Source organism: Astyanax mexicanus, chromosome 7 (genome assembly GCF_023375975.1).
Source record: "Astyanax mexicanus isolate ESR-SI-001 chromosome 7, AstMex3_surface, whole genome shotgun sequence".
Taxonomy (NCBI): Eukaryota; Metazoa; Chordata; class Actinopteri; order Characiformes; family Acestrorhamphidae; genus Astyanax; species Astyanax mexicanus.
Genome location: NC_064414.1, coordinates 56,682,622 through 56,703,330, shown reverse-complemented (window position 1 = coordinate 56,703,330; position 20,709 = coordinate 56,682,622).

The window sequence follows — 20,709 nt, the reverse complement described above, 5'->3', positions numbered from 1 at the left end:
AGAATTTTATTGTGGAAATTTGTTTCTAACTGTGCACATGACAATAAACTCTTTGAATCTTGAATCTTGAGTTTTGGTTGGATTAATGAGGAGATTCAGGCGTGTTTTGTCTGTGTGCAACATTCCTTCATTTAGTATAAAAAAAACTAATTACTTAAATGAACTCTGTATGCAGGAACATGAAAGCATCTATAAGCAGAAACTAATTTACTGTGGATGCTTTTATATTACAGTTTAGATCAGACCCAACAAATCCAGCCTGACTCGACCCGAGCTCGACCCGACCCGCATTATAAACTGCAATTATGAGCCTGAGCCTGATTTAAACCCCACAGTATTTTAGTAGGTAGAGAGTTAAGTAAGTAGAACATTAAAACTGAGCTGTTTTAGTAAATAAAACATTAAAACAGTTTTCCGTTAGTAGAACATTAAAACTGTCGAGCAGATTCAGATTTTTTATTAAGTAGCAAATAAAACTGAGTTTTTATAGTAAGTAAAGCATTAAAACTGAGGTTTTTATTAACTAGAGCATTAAACGTGAGCTTATTTTAGTAAGTACAGCATTAAAACTTAACTTTTTTAGTGAGCAGAGCATTAAAACAGAACTGTTTTAATAAGTGAAACATTAAAATGGCTTTTTTTAGCAAGTAGAACGTTAAAACAAATTTTTAGTCAGGAAAAATTAAAACTGAACTCTTTTTAGTGAATAGAGCATTAAAATTGAAATTTTCAATAAGTAGAGCATAAAACATGAGCATTATATCATTAAAAATGAGCTCTTTTAGTAAGTAGAGCATTAAAACTGAACTATTTTAGTAATTAGAACATTTAGAACAATTAAAACTGAACTATTTTATGCGTTCATGGTGCTGGATGCATGATGCTGGAGTCTATCCCAGCCGGCATCAGGTGGAAGTTAGTATTACCCTGGACAGGCCACCAATCCATCGCAGAGCATTAAAACTGAACTGTTAATTCCTGCTCTCTGGAGGTTGTTTCTAATGCCACTAAAAGTAGTTTTAGGGTTTTACTTTACAGCACTTACAATGCTGTGGTTTTTCTTGGTCTACCTGATCAACATCTGATAGTACACCAGTGACGACTTTTGATACATTAAGGCCAAAAATAGACAATGATATAACAATGTTCTTAGCATCTTCAGATGATGAGCTGCAGCTGATTCTATTTTTTTACCTTTTGATTGGTAATAACCCAGGGGTATCTTTTCTAACTTTTCACATGACTATCAGAACCATAAGTCACTCCTGAAGGTGGAATAAGTCATGTTCCAACTATAACAGCTGAAAGTGCATCAGAGGTTCTTCAGTACGACAAATCTCCAGAACTTTTCAACTGTTTTAAAGTTTAATAAATATGAGAAATGAGTTCAGCTATCAGTGATGCTTGTGATTATATTTAGTGTTTAATGCTTTTAGTTTAATGTAAGTATTAAACAGTGATCAGTCTGTGCTGCTGATCTCCATTTATCTCTAAAGCCCTGGATAAAACTCTCCACCAACTGCTGTAAAAGTGATAAAAACCATGAATGAAAAACAGTGAAATCCAGCAAAAACTGTTCAGTCACAGCTGTTCAGAGAAAAGCAATCGTAGGCTTTGTGTGCATAAAAAAGCTGCTTTGGGAAATATGTAAATAAGATAAATGTGTGATATCACGCCTACAGCTGCTTCTAAAGATACACCTCAAACGATGCACTTGAGAAACCACAACATCACACCTAAAAGCTGTTAGTAACGCTCACTTTAGGTGTGATTAGACGAAGTGCACGTGGACTAGAGTTCACATCAGGCCCAGAATCTCCAGCTGGACTCTACCCGAGCCCGACCCGGTCCGACCCGTAAACTCTCATTACGAGCCCGAGCCTGAATTAAGGTTAAAGAGTTTAAACTGAGCTGTTTAACTACAGTTCTGAGCTGTAGGTGCATCTACTGTCTGATTTCTGCCTCCAAAAGTTCCCATTATCTTGCCTTGAGATCGAATAACACACTTTAGATTTTTTGTTTGTTGTAACTCTTCCAAATACAATGTATTTTTAAATTAAAAAAAAAAACTGAATCTAACAATAAATATATATTTAACTATTCAAAACATGTGTTGGTCAAACTAGAGCTTTAAAATCCGACCCGACCGCAGCCCGACGCATAAACTGTCTGATTTCAGGCTGTTTAAAGGAGCGAAATCCGTTCAGAATGATGTTCATGAACACTGCAACACTGAAGAAGCGCAGACCTATTGTTTAATAAAAATGTTTAAGAACAGCTAAACACTGGGTCGGTGCTGCAGCATGGAAGCTAGCAAGCAGGGCTGCTTTAGTTAATCCTCAGCTGCTACACATCCTAAAAAGCCTCAGCATGTCTCAAAACAGTTTAGTGACCAAAAAAGGAATTTAACAAGAGTGAATATTTTTGAATTTGAAAGTTGGAGACTTATAGCTCAAATAGACACAAGACCCAGAGCTGCTACTTTTCTCCTGAACAGGTAACTAAAGCGCTGCCACAATGAGCGGGAGGTCGCAGGTTCGAATCCCGCTCATGCAGCTTTACCATCAAGCTGCCGGCGCTCAGAGGGAGCAAAATTGGCCCTGCTCCCTCCGGGTGGGAACAGTAGATGGCGCTCTCTCCCCACATCACTCCTGCGGTGATGTCTGCAGCACAGGGCGTCTGTGAGCTGATGTATCAGAACCGAGTTGCTGTGCTTTCCTCTGAGTGTTAGCGCTGTGATGCTACTCGGTAATGCTACAGCATCAGCAGCAGCTCAAAAAGAGGCGGAGTCTGACGTCACATGTATCAGAGCATGTGAAGCCCCCCATCACTAGTGATAGGGGGCATCCTAGTGAGTGGGTTGGATAATTGGCCGTGTAAATTGGGGAGAAAATGGGAAAAAAGGGCAGAGGGTATCTGAGAGAGACAGATAGGTTAGCAAGGTTAGCTATAGTGATCTGGGCTATGCTGGCTAACGCAGTCATGCTACACACGCTAACGTGAACTGAACTCAATGTCAACAGAGGATCAGCCGTTTCATTGCTACCACGGCTAGGGTTGCTACCCGTCCTGTAAAATACACAACGTCATTTATTTGGCAATTAAATGTTACATCATGTATTGAAACAATGTGTGAAACAATTTGTTCTTTATTTGCATAAATGTCCAAATGTCCATACAGTTGCAAGGAAAAAGTATTTAAAACCCTTTGGAATTACTTGGATTTCTGTATAAATTAATCATTAAATGTGTTCTGATCTTCATCTAAATCACAACAATAGACAAACACAGTCTGAGTAAACTAAAACCACACAAATATTAGCATATGTTTGCATGATTTTATTGAAAACAACATGTTAACATTTACAGTGAGGGTGGAAAAAGTATGTGAACCCCTTGACTAATGACTTTTTTAAGAGCTAATTGGAGGCAGGATGTGATTGGATGTGTTGGTTAAAGCTGCCCTGCCCTATAAAAACATCAACAGACCAGTTTAAAATCTGCTGTTCTCAAGACGCTTGATTGCTTGATGTGAATCATGCCTCACACAAAAGATCAGGCTCTCAGAAGACCTGCGTTCAAGAATTGTTGACTTGCATGAAGCTGGAAAGGGTTACAAAAGTACCTCTAAAAGTCTTGATGTTCATGTGTCCACGGTAAGACAGACGCTCTACAAATGGAGAAAGTTCAGCACTGTTGCTGCTGCTCTCTCTAGGTGTGGTAAAGTCCTGTAAAGATGACTGTAAGAGCACAGCACAGAATGATCAATGAGGTGAGGAAGAATCCTACAGTGTCAACTGAAGACTGAATACAGAAATCTCTGGCACATGCTAACGTATATTTTTGTGTTTGTCTATTGTTGTGACATAGATGAAGATCACAACACATTTAATGATCAATTTATGCAGAAATCCAAGTATAATCCCAAAGAGTTCACATACTTTTTCTGCACTCAGAAAACTGCACTCAGTCACATCGAAGGATCAGGCGTGTCATATTGAATTAATATTTTTGCAGTGATGAGTAGAATCCGATAGTCAGTCTCTATAGTGACTCAGTTTTGTTATGAATGTGATTATATAATTGAGCAATTTGCCTAAACTGGCTTCCATTGACTGCAACAAGATAAAACAACTCTGTTAAGTTTTGAAATTGGACTTCTGTAGCTATTTCACACATTTGCTCTCATTTCCTACTGAATGCTCCTTTAATAGTTCAAATTAAATACACTTTGTTTAGCTTTTAATCTGGGGATAAATTTTAGTTGAAAGTATATTGGCCAAAATAGATTCAGATCCTATTCAGACATGGAATGCACGGTAAATGCAATATGCCTCAAGACCAAATTAAACATTCAACATTCAACCAAATGAACAGGTCTCTGCTCACCTCCTTTATTTTTAGAAGCTATATTAACTTTTAATTCAAAACATGTTAGTGTTAGAAGAGCGAAATCCTATCTAATCCAAAAACTTGCACTGTTGTCTTCCATCTTACGTATGTTTATTGTGTCTTGTTGTTTTGTACATATAGTGTCTCCCACTCTTTTAGATTATATATCTATTTTTTTTTACTTATATTTATATATCTATTTCTCCCCCACACTACTGCACCTTGTTTCTGTCTCATGTATGTCTATTGTGTCCCTGCTGTATTGTACTCATAGTGTCTCCCATTCTCCTTTATTATATCTATTATCTGTACATGCTGTAAAAATGGGAAGGAGAGTAACGTAATTTCAATTCTCTGTATGTCCTGTACATATGCAGTACTGACAATACAACTACTTGACTTGACTTGATCATATTGTACATCTAACTGTCCACAGTTCTGATACTCATGCACAGAAAATGTTGAGGATGACAAAAAAATTCCCCTCCTTAAATAACACTGGAAAAGTACAGATGGGTTATTTAGGCCCCGTCCACACAAAGCCGGATATTTTTAAAAACTGAGGTTTTTACCACTCAAACGCTGAAATGAACAGCGAGTCTCTAGACTTTCCGACGTTTTCTCGGCATTCCTCAGCAAAAACTACATTTTTTTAAATTGTCCCACCATTTTTTGGTGACCGAAACTGAGACAAAAATACCCGGGTTCGTGAGGACGGGATGTTACTCTTTGCTCTAAGTGAAGCACTTGAAGCTATCTCAGGGGATTCTGCAGGGGTGTGGTAACGATGGAGCGTGAGATTGGCTGGAGGAGAGGTATAACATCTTTACGGCACAGTTGTGATGAAAAGAGAGCTGAGTAAAAATGTGAAGCTCTCAATCTATGGGTTGATCTTCAGTTCTACTCTCATCTCTGGTCATAAGAAATGAGTCGCGACCAAAAATATATATTTTTCTGAACTGCTCCTTTATGTGGATAGGAGACAGATAATGTGGTTTGGGCATCTGATAAGAGTTCCAAGTCAAGGCAAGAGGCTTTTATTGTCTTTACATCTGAGTACAGGAACACAGTGCAATAAAATCATGTTCCTCCGGAACCATAGTGCAACATGAGCGGCAATACAACATACAAACATAAAGTGCAAACATGCACAAATGTGCAACCTAGAACTAAAACACTAAAATAAATACAATAAATATAATAAATACTGCAGACAAGAGACGATTAAACAGACAAGACACTGCAGTACCGATTTGATACAATAAAATGTATGTGTTGTGAATAAGATGCAAAGATATGCAACATATAGAACATACATGATCACAGCAGTTCCTGAGATAGATAATATACAGTACTTAGTGGTATATGAATCTGCAGGAAATATTGCTGATAGGAAAAGAGACTAAAATAAATAAGACTAACTTGCGCATTACTAAAAGTGCATTGTGCATTACTAAAAGTGCATTGTGCATTACTAAAAGTGCATTGTGCATTACTAAAAGTGCATTGTGCATTACTAAAAGTGCATTGTGCATTACTAAAAGTGCATTGTGCATTACTAAAAGTGCATTGTGCATTACTAAAAGTGCATTGTGCATTACTGAAAGTGCATTGTGCATTACTGAAAGTGCATTGTGCATTACTGAAAGTGCATTGTGCATTACTGAAAGTGCATTGTGCATTACTGAAAGTGCATTGTGCATTACTGAAAGTGCATTGTGCATTACTGAAAGTACATTGCGCATTACTAAAAGTACATTGCGCACTACTAAAAGTACATTGCGCACTACTAAAAGTACATTGCGCATTACTAAAAGTGCATTGCGCATTACTAAAAGTGCATTGCGCATTACTAAAAGTGCATTGCGCATTACTAGAAGTGCATTGCGCATTACTAGAAGTGCATTGCGCATTACTAGAAGTGCATTGCGCATTACTAGAAGTGCATTGCGCATTACTAGAAGTGCATTGCGCATTACTAAAAGTACATTGCGCACTACTAAAAGTACATTGCGCATTACTAAAAGTGCATTGCGCATTACTAAAAGTACATTGCGCATTACTAAAAGTGCATTGCGCATTACTAAAAGTACATTGCGCATTACTAAAAGTACATTGTGCATTACTAAAAGTGCATTGAGCATTACTAAAAGTACATTGTGAATTACTAAAAGTACATTGTGAATTACTAAAAGTGCATTGTACATTACTAAAAGTGCATTGTACATTACTAAAAGTGCATTGTGCATTACTAAAAGTACATTGTGCATTACTAAAAGTACATTGTGCATTACTAAAAGTACATTGTGCATTACTAAAAGTACATTGTGCATTACTAAAAGTACATTGTGCATTACTAAAAGTGCATTGTGCATTACTAAAAGTGCATTGTGCATTACTAAAAGTGCATTGTGCATTACTAAAAGTACATTGTGCATTACTAAAAGTGCATTGTACATTACTAAAAGTGCATTGTACATTACTAAAAGTGCATTGTACATTACTAAAAGTGCATTGTGCATTACTAAAAGTGCATTGTGCATTACTAAAAGTGCATTGTGCATTACTAAAAGTGCATTGTGCATTACTAGAAGTGCATTGTGCATTACTAGAAGTGCATTGTGCATTACTAGAAGTGCATTGTGCATTACTAGAAGTGCATTGTGCATTACTAGAAGTGCATTGTGCATTACTAAAAGTCAGTAAGAGTGTTGTTTTCTTTGGTAATCATTTATTGTAATAGTTATTTTAATACAGTGTTGGGATTTCCTGCATTTAGTCCCAACACAACCCAAAAAATAAAAACACAAAAATACATGTTTATAATGTAATCTTTTAGTATTCATCATATCACAAGTACAGCACTGAGTTATACTTTAGTCTACACTGACTGAACATAATGAGGCATTTTAGTGGCGCTTCCTATTAAATAAAATGCATTTCTAATAAGGGGCAATCAATATAACCAATGTTTTTTTTTAGGATTCTTGGTTCAGTCGATGTCAGGATTGGACAGAAGTCAGACACACACAGATTAAAGATTGCTAAATTTCCTTCGGGATCAATAAAGTATCTATCTATCTATCTATCTATCTATCTATCTATCTATCTATCTATCTATCTATCTATCTAAAAAAGAGAGAGGCTTTATTTACAGGACTAGGATAAATGCAAAAACAGGTACATACCCAAGAATGCAAGGCCGGACAACTTAGCAAATAAGGGCTAGGCAAAAATTCAAAGTCAAAAATAGAGTAGCAAAAGTAATACACGAAAAGTCTAACAAGAGCGACAGGAATGCTAGTAGCGCTAGGTGGCTAGTCACAACTTGGCAAGAAACTGAACAAAGGAGAGGGTATAAATAGACATATTAGCAGGTGAAAACAATCAAGTAGTCAGGTGACTGAGACTAAGTGAGGGTCATGTGATGATGATTAGGAGTGTCAGTGACATTCTGGGAAATGGAGTCCGGATCAGCTTGGAAGACAGAGGGAAACGTGACAGTTGAATATGAATAGTAACTGTGTACAGAAATCTGTTTTAAGAAGAACCATCATTCCCACACAGACTGAAGCTGAAAACACCATTTTAAAGCAGTTACACCTTTTGTGTTCAGAAACTTTTCCTGTGATTCTGCTTCATGGAAAAAACACATTCAACTCCAAAACTACATTTAATGTTAAAAATCAGATTCCATTAAAAACTGGATTTTAAACAATACATATAATTTATTGACCGACTCTTTTGCGCTATTTTTTTGCTTAGTCAAAACCTAAACCTACAAACATTAAACATTACAAATGACGTCAAAAGCTCTAATTCTGAAACTGAAAGTTTTTTCTCCTGTGTATAAACCCCCCCACTTCCCTCAGAACTGCCATAAGGTCTGAATTCCTAAGAGGAGTAAGATCTCCGGCAGCGCTGCTGTTTTTCTTATCAGCTTTTAAAGAGACAGCTTCATCCAGCCTGAATTCTCTTTATTTGGTAAGTTGGATTTTCAACATCACTGTGTAGAAATCATGTAGATGAGATGAATGCTGAAATGTAAAATGAAATGTATTCAAGGAAATGGCGGAATAAAAAATATAATAAGGAAATTAAACAAAATTAAAACAGGCGTAATATGTATAGTTGATAGTGTGTATTGCAGTTGAGGAGCGTTGATATTTACTGACATATACTGAAAAAATCTACCAATTCTACTAAACGCCTTAATATTCTGAACTTTTAACCAGGTGCCTTAACACTCTGGCCTTTTGTTTCAAGCTGAGCAAGGTGTACTTTTCCCGTTGCTATGAAAGCAACAACATAATCATAATCAAATAAATCAACCTGCACCTATAGATCACTCAAATGATGCCCCTCCTCTGCCTCTTTTTGGCCTGATAAATAAATAAGTATATTTGTCTTAACAAATAGAGTGCACTTACGTACTAGTGCATTCCAAAAAAATAGAATATCATTGAAAAGTTACTTTATTTCAGTAATTCAGTTAAAATGTGAAACTCATATAGTATATAGATGTATTAAACACAGAGTGATCTATTTTAAGCGTTTAATTTTTTTTTTTGTTGAGTCTCAGAAAATTTTAACATTATGGGCCCTATTTTAACAATCTATAGAGCACTAGGTAATTGCGGTTGGATTTAGGGGCGTGTCCTCTGTCTTTGGTATCGTGAGGGCATGAAAAATACGCCTTGCGCAGCTCCAACGGTGCAAAGGGTGTGTTTTAATTCCCCTAATTATTCATGGGTGTGTTTTGGGCGTAACGTGAAATAAACCTATCAGTGTGTCTGTAGTCATCCCCTTTAAGAGGCAGATGTGCGCTGACTTCTGTTCATTCCTATTTTAAGAGCACATAGGAAACTGCGCCTCCCGCTGTGAAGATAAACCAGCAGCTTAGAGAAGAGTAAAGTTATTTTATTCTTTATTCTGTTTATTGTTTATGTAAAAACTGTGTTTGCAACACTGAATATTATTCAAGCAATCGATTATTTACACTGTATAGGGACCCTCATTTACAGTTTAAAAGGGATAAAAAAATAGAAATAAAAACTGACATTTAAACTCATTTTTTTTTTTACACAATCCCAGGCTTTCTGATAGTGCGCAGAATAATAAAAGTTTCAGTTTCAAAAAATTGAAACAGCTTATTAAAACCTCAACCTATCCTTTATATATGACAATATTTGATTAACTTACAGGTCCTTACTTATTTTTATTTAACTGAACTGAGTTTTATATTATTTCGCGCTGAATTCAGCTCCACACTGCAAAAGAGAGAAAGAGAGAAAGAGAGAGAGAGAGAGAGAGTCGCAGCGCATTTTGCCTGATTCCTCTTAATTAAATATCAGTAAAAATGTGGATTTAATATTGATGATATGTCCGAGCACTGGACGAGATTTTAACTAGCTAAATTAATATATTTAATAATTTAATACATTTGCCCTGGTGAAAAGAAACGGACGCTAACATATAGCTTTATATTTCTGTGTATTTCAAATGTTTTAAGTTTTATATAATTGACGGGCAGCACCAGACGCCAGGATGACAATGCGCTTTATATTTTCAGATATAAAAGTGAATTTCAGTTAAATAATAGCAAAGTGAAATAAAATAAATTTATGTTTAGTCAAAGTGCTTTTCTATTTTAATTTTCCATTTCAAAAACTCCAGCATTTGAGTGAGAATAAGCATCTGTTGAAATTATATTAATAAGAATACATATATCTGCTATTTTAAGCTACAGTTAAGTCTGTGTACCGAACAGAAATATAAATCCTTGTAACTGACAGAAATAAATATAAATAATAATTATTTATAGTTCCTGTGCAGATTTTTAAGTATATTTTATTTTTATAGTTGATTGCTGAAGGCTCTGGGTAAGTTTTTTTTTACTGTGGTAAGGATGTGATGGTATGGGTGTTTTGGAGCGCAGGGTGATCTGATTTAGTTTTGGGCGCCAGTGACAGCTGGATTTCGACGTCCTTTCACAGGATCAATCACTGTTTTTCCGCGCCAAGATAGAAACAGAAATTTACCTGAACACACCTCATTTCCAGACCACCACGCCCATCCGCTAATATATTCCAAAAGTCCATTGCTATTTTAAGGACTTGTGTGCAAGGCATAAAAACGGCCTGTTGACAGGGTGTACGATGGCAACACGCCTTGCACATTGTGATACATGAGCTTCATGTTTTTGGATTTGTGTGCATAGTTTTCTATTTTGTGTGTAAATACAATGTGGAAAAACTGTAATCCAAATCACAAGGCAAAAACAGGCAAAGTCCAAAAGAACAGAAAGTAAACGCTAGGCAAACAATCGTAGTAAAGGATAAGCAAAAAGATCAAAAACCAGGAAAACAGTGATAACAAGAACGCTCCATAAGCAGTGTTGGGAAGGTTACTTTTAAAATGTAATCCCTTACAGATTACTGATTACATCACTCAAAATGTAATTTGTAACGTAATCAGTTACATTACTTCAAGTGAGTAACGTAATCTGATTACTTTGGATTACTTACAATATTGTCATTTTTTTAAGCCTGAATGAATGTAGCAACCACATATTGCATATTATTCTTTTATTTTTCTTTCCAGTTAACAAATAGATAAACAAATAAAACAGCCTTTTCAATCACTCTATAAAAATACTTATGAAACCATTTCATCAAACAATTTTATGAAACACTTCTATAAATTGATAATAAAACAATTTAAAACCAAACAATGTAACAACAACTGTAAGCTATCTACTTGCAGGTTTGCCACCAGTGTTAATTTTGACAACAAATTTTGATTTAGTCTTAGTCATAGTCTTGTGACGAAAATAGCATTTAGTTTTAGTCACAATTTAGTAATTTAGTCGACTTAGTTTTAGTCGACTTAATGTCATAAGAATATAGTCGACTAAAATTACAGTAAATTTAGTCGACTAAACTGTAAAAGGGTGTAAATGTAAATGCTTTTTCATCAGTTCCCTTGAATTATTAACTCTACACTTATATGAAATTAAACGTTTAATAACCACTTGAGTAATATTGTTAATGTTTGAATGTGAAATATATTTATATATGATTTAATGTATATTATTATTATTATAGGTGTGTGATTATATATATTTTACATTTAAAATTTTGCTCTAGAAATCAGGTCATAAAACAACTGAATAGTTAAATTATAGTTTAAACAGAGCTGTAGATGCAAAAACAGCCTTTAAAGGATCTAGTTTTATCTCCAGCAGTAACCCAGCACTCCTACTGGAGCTACAGTCTATAAATGAGATCAAAAACACACCTTCACACACTGTCCTGTAGAGATGCTCTCAGGATGTACTGAGAGACTTCATGAGTTAAAGTGAGAAACTTATGAGAAAGTGCTGTAAGGAATTTACACAGACTTTTGGGTTCATAGATTCCCTTATTTTATTGTTTTATTTTGGATATATTATTGAGTTCCTTTCTGACCTGTTCCTGCTTTAACACTAGCTATATCTTTCCCAGTGTGAGACTAAACAGATGATCTGATCTTAATGAGTTAGGGTTCTGTATCAGTTCTGTGTTTTAGTGCACTGCTGAGTTAAACACATCAGCTCATGAAATAACATCAGTATTAAAACGCGGATCTCTGCATGGAGATCTGTGGGACTCTGGTCTGCAGAAGCTGAAAGATTAGTGGTGTTTTTACCGGAGATGGAGTCGCTCCACGCGGTTTACACGTTATCTTGTTTTTCGCGACGTCAAAGGAGAAATATATCGCCTCTCCTCTCTCTCTCTCTCTCTCCCCTCTCTCTCTCTCTCTCTCTCTCTCTCTCCTTGCTGAACACTGTCGAGTTAACTTCCAGTCGAGCTCCGTATCGACAGGTTAATTCCCGGGTTTGTAACTGAGCGCGCGGCGCTACTGCAGGAGAGGCGGGTACTGATCTCCACCTTCGCTAAAGTAGCAGTGATTGGATCTCTTCCTAACTGGTCCCTACCTTTCACAGAACTAAATCAGTTCTGATTGGATTTCGTCTCTGCCAAACATTTTCGTCTCGTTTTTATTCGTTGACCAAAATGTCAGTTAATTTCGTCTCGTTGTGTGTGCGGAGCCGCTGTCTGCCCCTCCTCCCTGTGTGTGTGTGTGTGTGTGTGCAGCGAGACGGGAGGAGGGGCAGACAGTTCCCTGTCATATCAGAGCGATTTCACCGCAAAATGTTATTTGCGTTTTGTCAGTGTTGGAAGAGCAAAAATAGGAAAGTACCGCAATGTAACCCTTTAATTTTAGCAGAGTAACTGTAATCTGATTACCATTTATTGAAGCAGTAACTGTAACGGATTACAGTTACCTATAATTTGTAATCTGATTACGTAACGCCGTTACATGTAATCCGTTACTTCCCAACACTGTCCATAAGACACAATGTGGAAATATCTGGCAACTTGGCCGTGCATGAGTCCCAATATATATAGTCCTGTAGATGGGTAATTTCCCATAGGTGTGTGGGAGGGGAGGAGTCAGCCTCAATTCTCAGAAGAGGTGGATCTTACAGTTTTTCCACTTTGTATAAACACAAAATATAAAACTACGCACACAAATCTAAAAACATGAAGCTCATGTATCACACTGTGACTTTAAACTGCTAAACTCTAAACTCAATTTCACATGTTCTCACTCAGATATCATTCTAAATCACAGCTTTACTAATCACTAAACACAAACTGCATCATTTAGTACAGCTTCATCACCTGAGAATCTCTGACCTTCAGATACATAAATAATAAATACATTTTTGTTTCCTCTTTATATGTGAACTGATTTTCCTCCTCATGATTCTCATTGTTCTTATATAAGTGAAAACAGCTTACATTTGTGTCACATATACATGTAGTACTGTAATGCTATATGGTGGAGGTTCTACACCTCACCAAATAAATATAAAGAACAGAAAGCCAATATATTTTCATGGACTTGTCTGTATTTAAATTTGTACAGTGGCCTCATGAAGTCAAAAACACAATCAAATACTTCTGATAAAAGTGCTCTAAATTGATCTTATCAGTGTTTATTTGATGCTCTGCAGGATATATAGTATATAAATATCTGTATTTGTTGTTTTGGTGGAAGGAATCGATTTGTGTTTGAGTTTCAATGAAGCAGTTAATCATTTTCAGTTTGGGTTTAGAGTTTAGAGAAACTGAGTTTCTAGAAATGCGTTTAAACATTTGGAAGAAAAGGTGCAGTGCGGGCAGGTGTGACACCCTGTAACTTTATTAACTAGGGAAGTAAATATTGTGACGATGCAGGAACGTTCTGGGAAGGTTAAAGGCAACGTCCTGTTCACCAGTAAGGATGTTCTCAGAACGTTATGAGAATGTATAATTTCTATCTTGGACGGCTCTAAACTGCTTGATTAAGCCGTCTCGTTGTGGATGAAGCGGTGTAGTGCTGGTTTTTGCGATGGCCAGATGTGGGGACACTTTCGTAATCACACTGATTTCACCTTTGATCACTATAGAGCACTTCTGATTTCACAAACTGGCCTAAAAATAGTCGCTTATAGAGCTGGTGGTGATGACAGGACTTTCCATGAAATAGTCCATTGCAACTAGGATGTACATGGAACCAGAGGTGGAAAGTAACTAATTACATTTACTCGCATTACTGTAATTGAGTAGATTTGATGAGTAATTTGTCATTTTTAAAGTAGTTTTTAAATTAGGTAATTTTACTTTTACTCAAGTACATTTTGACACAAGTAATTTACTTCGCTACATTGGAAAACTCTTACTCCTGTTACTGAGTAACAAACTATAAAAAATGCTGGGAAAAAAAAACAAATTGTCTGAATTTAAAAAAAAAATTGAGTTTTGTTCTCCATGGCAGCGCAGCTGAACTTTTCCCAGCAGTGTTTATTACGGTTAGCGGGAGAGACGCTGTGTGAATCAGCTGTGCTCGGGGGAACCGGTGTTCTGTCGAGTTTTGCTACCCATCCATATGTGCTTCTTTAAGGCACTGTGCATGCGCCGAACAACATTCTTTTTATGATTTCATGTTTTTAATGATATTTCCTTAAGTTTTTATTGGAAACATTAAATAATCTGCTTTAATGTTAAAAAACATGTAAATAGCAGTTAAAGCAGAGCAATGACAAGATAAAAATATGAATGAACTGTAAAACTATAAAAATACCTGATTTAAAGAAATCTATGCGACTTGTTCTTAAAAAATGTTGTACGGGGTCTTAACAAATACTGCCTATGAGTTTCCAAATTATTTAATTTAATAATTATTTAATGTATGATTTGTTGTACTTTTTTACATCAAATAAATAAAAGTAACTATGTAACTTTTACTCAAAGTAAATTTTAAATTGAGTACTTTTTTACTTTTACTCAAGTAGATTTTTAGATGGGTACTTTTACTTTTACTTAAGTAGAATTTTAGCAAAGTAAAGGTACTTTTAATTAATTACAATTTTCTGTACTTTTTCCGCCTCTGCATGGAACTGTTATGAACCCTAACTCTAAACACTAAAGGAAACTCTCAGGGTTATATATACACACATTTAATAAATGAATAAAGAAAGTAATTATTTGCTTAATTAGCTAAATAAAGGACAGATCCGGTGAGTGACAGGCTGAATAAATGGGTGTGTTCTGTCTGTTACAGGTGGAGCTGAGCTGGAGAGCTGATGATGGCTACAGCACAGGGATGGTGCTGTGTCCTGTGGTCGGCTCTCTTGCTGTGTCTTTTCAGCCCATCAGCACAGTTTGGTAAGATGTCTCAGTTTATGCTGCTCATAAACTACACGACTGTGAAAAACGCTCGAAAATCATTAGCTGTAAGGTCGGCATAAAAGAACGTATACAGATTAAACCTCCAGAGAAAAACAAAACACCACATAACTGAGTTTCTTCTTAATAAAAATGTTGATATGTCAAATATTACAGTTTTTCCCAAATATTAAAAACATATTTCTAGGAACTCGGCTAAGCTTCTCAAAACCCTGAATATTATTAATTTTGTTGAAACTCCACAAATCTCTAACAAAACTGATTCCTTCCACCAAAACACACACAGATATTTATATTCTATATATCTCCTGCAGAGCATCAAATAAACACTGACCAGATCAATTCAGAGCACTTTTATCAGAAGTATTTGGTTTTTGACATGTTTTTGACTTCATGAGGCCACTGTACAAATTCAAATACATACCATACAAGTCAATGGAAATATGTTATCTTTCTGTTCTTTATATTTACAGTTTTTCCACGTTGTATTTACACACAAAATATAAAACTACGCACACAAATCCAAAAACATGAAGCTCATGTATCACACTGTGACTTTAAACTGCTAAACTCTAAACTCAATTCCACATGTTCTCACTCAGATAAGTCTAAATCACAGCTTTACTAATCACTAAACACAAACTGCATCATTTAGTACAGCTTCATCACCTGAGAATCACTGGTCTTCAGATACATAAATAATAAATACATTTTTGTTTCCTCTTTATATGTGAACTGATTTTCCTCCTCATGTTTCTCATTGTTCTTATATAAGTGAAAATTACGACTTTGCAACATACAGTATAAACAGTTTACATTAGTGTTGCATATACATGTAGTACTGTAATGCTATATGGGGGGGAGGGGGGGGGGGTTCTACACTACACCAAATAAATATAAAGAACAGAAATCCAACATATTTCCATGAACTTGTCTGCATTTAAATTTGTACAGTGGTCTCATGAAGTCAAAAACATGTCAAAAACCAAATACTTCTGATAACAGAGCTCTGAATTGATCTGGTCAGTGTTTATTTGATGCTCTGCTATAAGAGATGAGTATATAAATATCTGTATTTGTTGTTTTGGTGGAAGGAATCAGTTTTGATAGAGATTTGTGTTTGAGTTTCAACAAAGCAGTTCATCATTTCCAGTTTCAGTTTAGAGTTTAGAGAAACTGAGCCAAGTTTCTAGAAATGCGTTTAAACATCTGGGAAAACCTGTATTTGGTGTGGTGTAGACCCCCCCCCCCCCTCCCTAATATAGCATTACAGTACTACATGTATATGCAGCACTAATGAAAGACATTTTTACTGTGTGTAGTTTGGTTATAAAACAGTAATTTTCAATTACCGTATTTTTCGGGCTATAAGGCGCACTTAAAATACTTATTTTTTCCCAAAAATCGTCATTGCGCCTTATAATGCAGTGCGCCTTGTGTATGGATTTTGCTTGTGTTTACTGACCTCGATTTTTATGTGGTACACGGCGCTCTGTTGTGCAGAATTCCTCACCCACGCCAGAAAAAGATCCCCCTCTTGGGCTAGCGCACGGTTACCTTTGACTGCCGTACTGCCTCTCGGCTGTGGTTCAGGGTAGCTAGTTTCCACTGTAGCTCCGTGGCCAGAACAAGGTGCCGGTAAACTTTCCTTTCCACCCGTTCTGGGGTAATAGCACAAACTGTTTCTTTTTAGCGCCCACTTCTAAGTAAAGTTAACCTCTTAACACGCGCTGGCCCACCGGCGGGCCAGAAATATTTAATATTTCATAACTGGCTGTGTTTCTGAATAGTTATGAACAGTTACAGGTTCAATATAGACATCCAATATACCATTTTAAAGCTTAGAATCTCTGCTTTTGAGCTATTTAGCCTATTTAGCGGAATATCCTTTCAGAAAATAAACATTTAGGGCGAAATATGCCTTGGTTATGATTTTAATAATTCATAACTCTCATATTTGCGTTAATCGTTCGTCCATATTTCATCGAATGCGGTCATGTCATACACCATTCGAACCGTCTGGCTCTCCGGATTCCAGAACTGTGCTTTTACTGTAGGATGTATGTTTCATGAATTAGAGCTGCGTCAGAGCGCATGTTTCCATAAAAGGCTCTCCTTTTGTCCTGGGGTAACCTCCGGTCACTGCCGCCACCCCCCGAACACACACCCGCGCTCAGCCACAGGTCCTACCTTCAAAACGCGTCCAGACTAAAGAGAATCCATCAATCCAGTCTCCTGTAATCCACAGTTATATCCAAACAGCGCTGGAAATCACTTCATCCAGAAATGAAACTTATCCAATCTTTATCTCTGTTTTAAAACCGTTTTATTCACCGAATTCGGCACAACACGCTATTATAGTCAGAAGCCTCGCGGAGTAATGCGGTACTTGCTGTGCTTCAACATAATATTATGGTCTGTCGGAGCGTTGCGGCTACCGTTGTCAGGAGCGTCGCGGAGTAATACGGTACTTGCTGTGCTTCAACATAGTAATATTATGGTCTGTCGGAGCGCTACGGCTACCGTTGTCAGGAGCGTAGCGGAGTAATGCGGTACTTGCTGTGCTTCAACATAATATTATGGTCTGTCGGAGTGTTGCGGCTACCGTTGTCAGGAGCGTCGCGGAGTAATACGTACTTGCTGTGCTTGTTGATTTATTGCTCAGAGATGTTGTTATTTTTCACAGATATTGTGAAGGATTTATTGCTCAGAGTTATTGTTACTGATATAAATAAAGTTTCATTTAGTGCGCCTTATAATCCAGTGCGCCTTGTGTATGGACTAACACTAAAAATAGACCGTTCACTCATCGTGCGCCTTATAATACGGTGCGCCTTATAGTCCGAAAAATACGGTATGTAAATACAATGAGAATCATGAGGAGGAAAATCAGTTCACATATAAAAAGGAAACAAAAATGTATTTATTATTTATGTATCTGAAGGTCAGTGATTCTCAGGTGATGAAGCTGTACTAAATGATGCAGTTTGTGTTTAGTGATTAGTAAAGCTGTGATTTATGATGATATCTGAGTGAGATCATGTGGAATTGAGTTTAGAGTTTAGCAGTTTAAAGTCACAGTGTGATACATGAGCTTCATGTTTTTAGATTTGTGTGCATAGTTTTATATTTTGTGTTTAAACAATGTGGAAAAACTGTAAATTATGAAGGTAAAAAATATGATATTTGTAGTGTTTATTATTATTTCTTATGCTAAACCCCACAGAGCTTGAGGAGGATGATTGGGAGGGGCTGGGGGATGATGTGGTCTCGCTGCACAGACTGAAGGGACTGGCCAGTCGCTTTAAACACCTGCACACTACAGCCCAGAGTGATGGAGCCGCTCCCAGGTATGTTTACACCTAAAATACAGCATTACAGTCATATAAGATCTTTCACTGCTTGTGTTAGCTCTAAAGTGAATATACAGTGGTGTGAAAAATATTTGCCCCTTACAGATTTCTTTTGTTTTTGCATTTGTGTAATACTTGCATTTTTCAGATTATCAAACAATCCTTAATATCAAACAAATACAACCTGGGCAAATATAAAAATGTCTTTTTAAACAAGTATTTCTTTATAATAAGGGGAAAAAACAATCCAAACCAGTCTAGCATTTTGTGAAAGAAGTGTTTGCCCCTGCATAAATTAACTGTGATTAATCACAGTACTACTAACCCCAATCAGGCCTGATTACTGATTCCAGACCTGTAGAATCAGGAAATCACTTATATAATAAAACCTGTCTGACAACATGTAACAGATAAAAGATCTCAACAAAAAGCAGCACATTAAAGAAACTCAACAACAGATCAGAAAACAAAAAAAGTTATTGATCTATCAGTCTGGTTATAAAACGTTATAAAGTCATTTATTTCTAAAGCTTTGAGACTCCAGAGAACCAGAGTGATTCACTATTATTCACTGATGAAGAACAAAATAAAAAAACACTGGAACACTGGTGAACCTTCCCAGGAGTGACCGTCCGACCAAAATTACTCCAGTGTTTGTAATTTTGATTTTTTTAATCATTGTCAGTTTACCCTGTAACCACTTATTGGTGGACTCTGCTTTGCTCAGAGTCTAGCTTTAAACAACAATCTGAATAAAGCGCCCCTTCCTGCAATTGACAGTTCTTAGACTCCTTTCTTCTGTGATCTACATCTACAAGAACTGGTACGTTATTGAACAGCAGACATCAAGAAGATCTAATGTTCTCTTCACTGCTTCACTGACCCACTTAGAGAAAGCTAAATGTCTGGTTGAGACAGAAATAAGAAAAAAATACAACATGGCTTAAAACTATAAAACACATTATTTCAGTAAAAAAACATCATACTGAACGATGTTAAACATGGTGGTGGTAGTGTATGTGTGTGTGTGTGTGATTATCTGGGGCTGCTGGGTAACTTGCTGTAATTGATGAAACCAGGAATTCTGCTGTTCTCTACCAGAAAATCCAGAATGAGAATCAGATCCCTTCATCTGTTCCTTACTGACCTCAAGCTCAGGAGAACTTGGGTTCTGCAGCAGGACAATGACCCAAATCACACAAACAACAAGTTCACCGTCTCTGAATGGATTAATAAAGTAAATGAAGGCTTTGGAGGGTTTAGTTAAAGTCTGATTGAGATGCTGTGGATGATCTTAAACAGTTTTAGACGTTTATTTTGGAAAATCGTCCAATATGTCTGAATTAAAACTGTAATTCTGTAAAGAAAAGTGGAACTAGATTCCTCCACAGAGACGTAATCAGTAAAGATTGATGACAGTTGTTGCCGCCAAAAGAAGAACAACCAAGTTATTAGATTTAGGGGTAAACACTTTTTTACTCAGAGCTTTTTTTTCTTTAATAAATAAAATTATAATTTAAAAAGTGTTTTTTAAATGTACTCAATTTATCTTTGTCTGATGTTAAGGTTTGTTTGATCATCTGAAAAATATCAGTATGAAAAAAAGCAAAAACAAAAGGAATCTGTAGGGGGTAAATCCTTTTTCACACCACTGCATCTTTGTAAACACATCTAACTGTATTTTATTGATTAAAGGTTTAAGAGGGGAACAGAATCTGAAGGTCGTGTGGAGGCCTTGCAGCAACACAGGGGACAGTTTGAAAGGAATGAAATGGACATGAATGATTCGGATGTGATCATTGGTACCAGGTAAACACAACTACTCTGAACACAACGTTGGTTTAAAAATGTTGCAGATAAAGCAAACAATTCACCATACCACTACACACATGTAGTTTGAGTATTTTGATTCATACATGAACTTTATCGTGACATTTTGCATGAACAGGTACACTCAAGACCAATCTCTTTATTTGTGCTGTAGACAAAAAACATTTGAGTTTAATATTAAAGGATGAATATTTGATCAACAGTTTTTTTATGTTATCTAAACTCATCCAATTTTCTTTTTCTTATGACAGATGTGTTTTGTTGCACAGGTGTGTCCTGATACATTAATTATTCAAACAATATTAATATTGTCTGATGTCTGAATGTTTAGTTTGGGATTTGGGTTTTATCTGTAC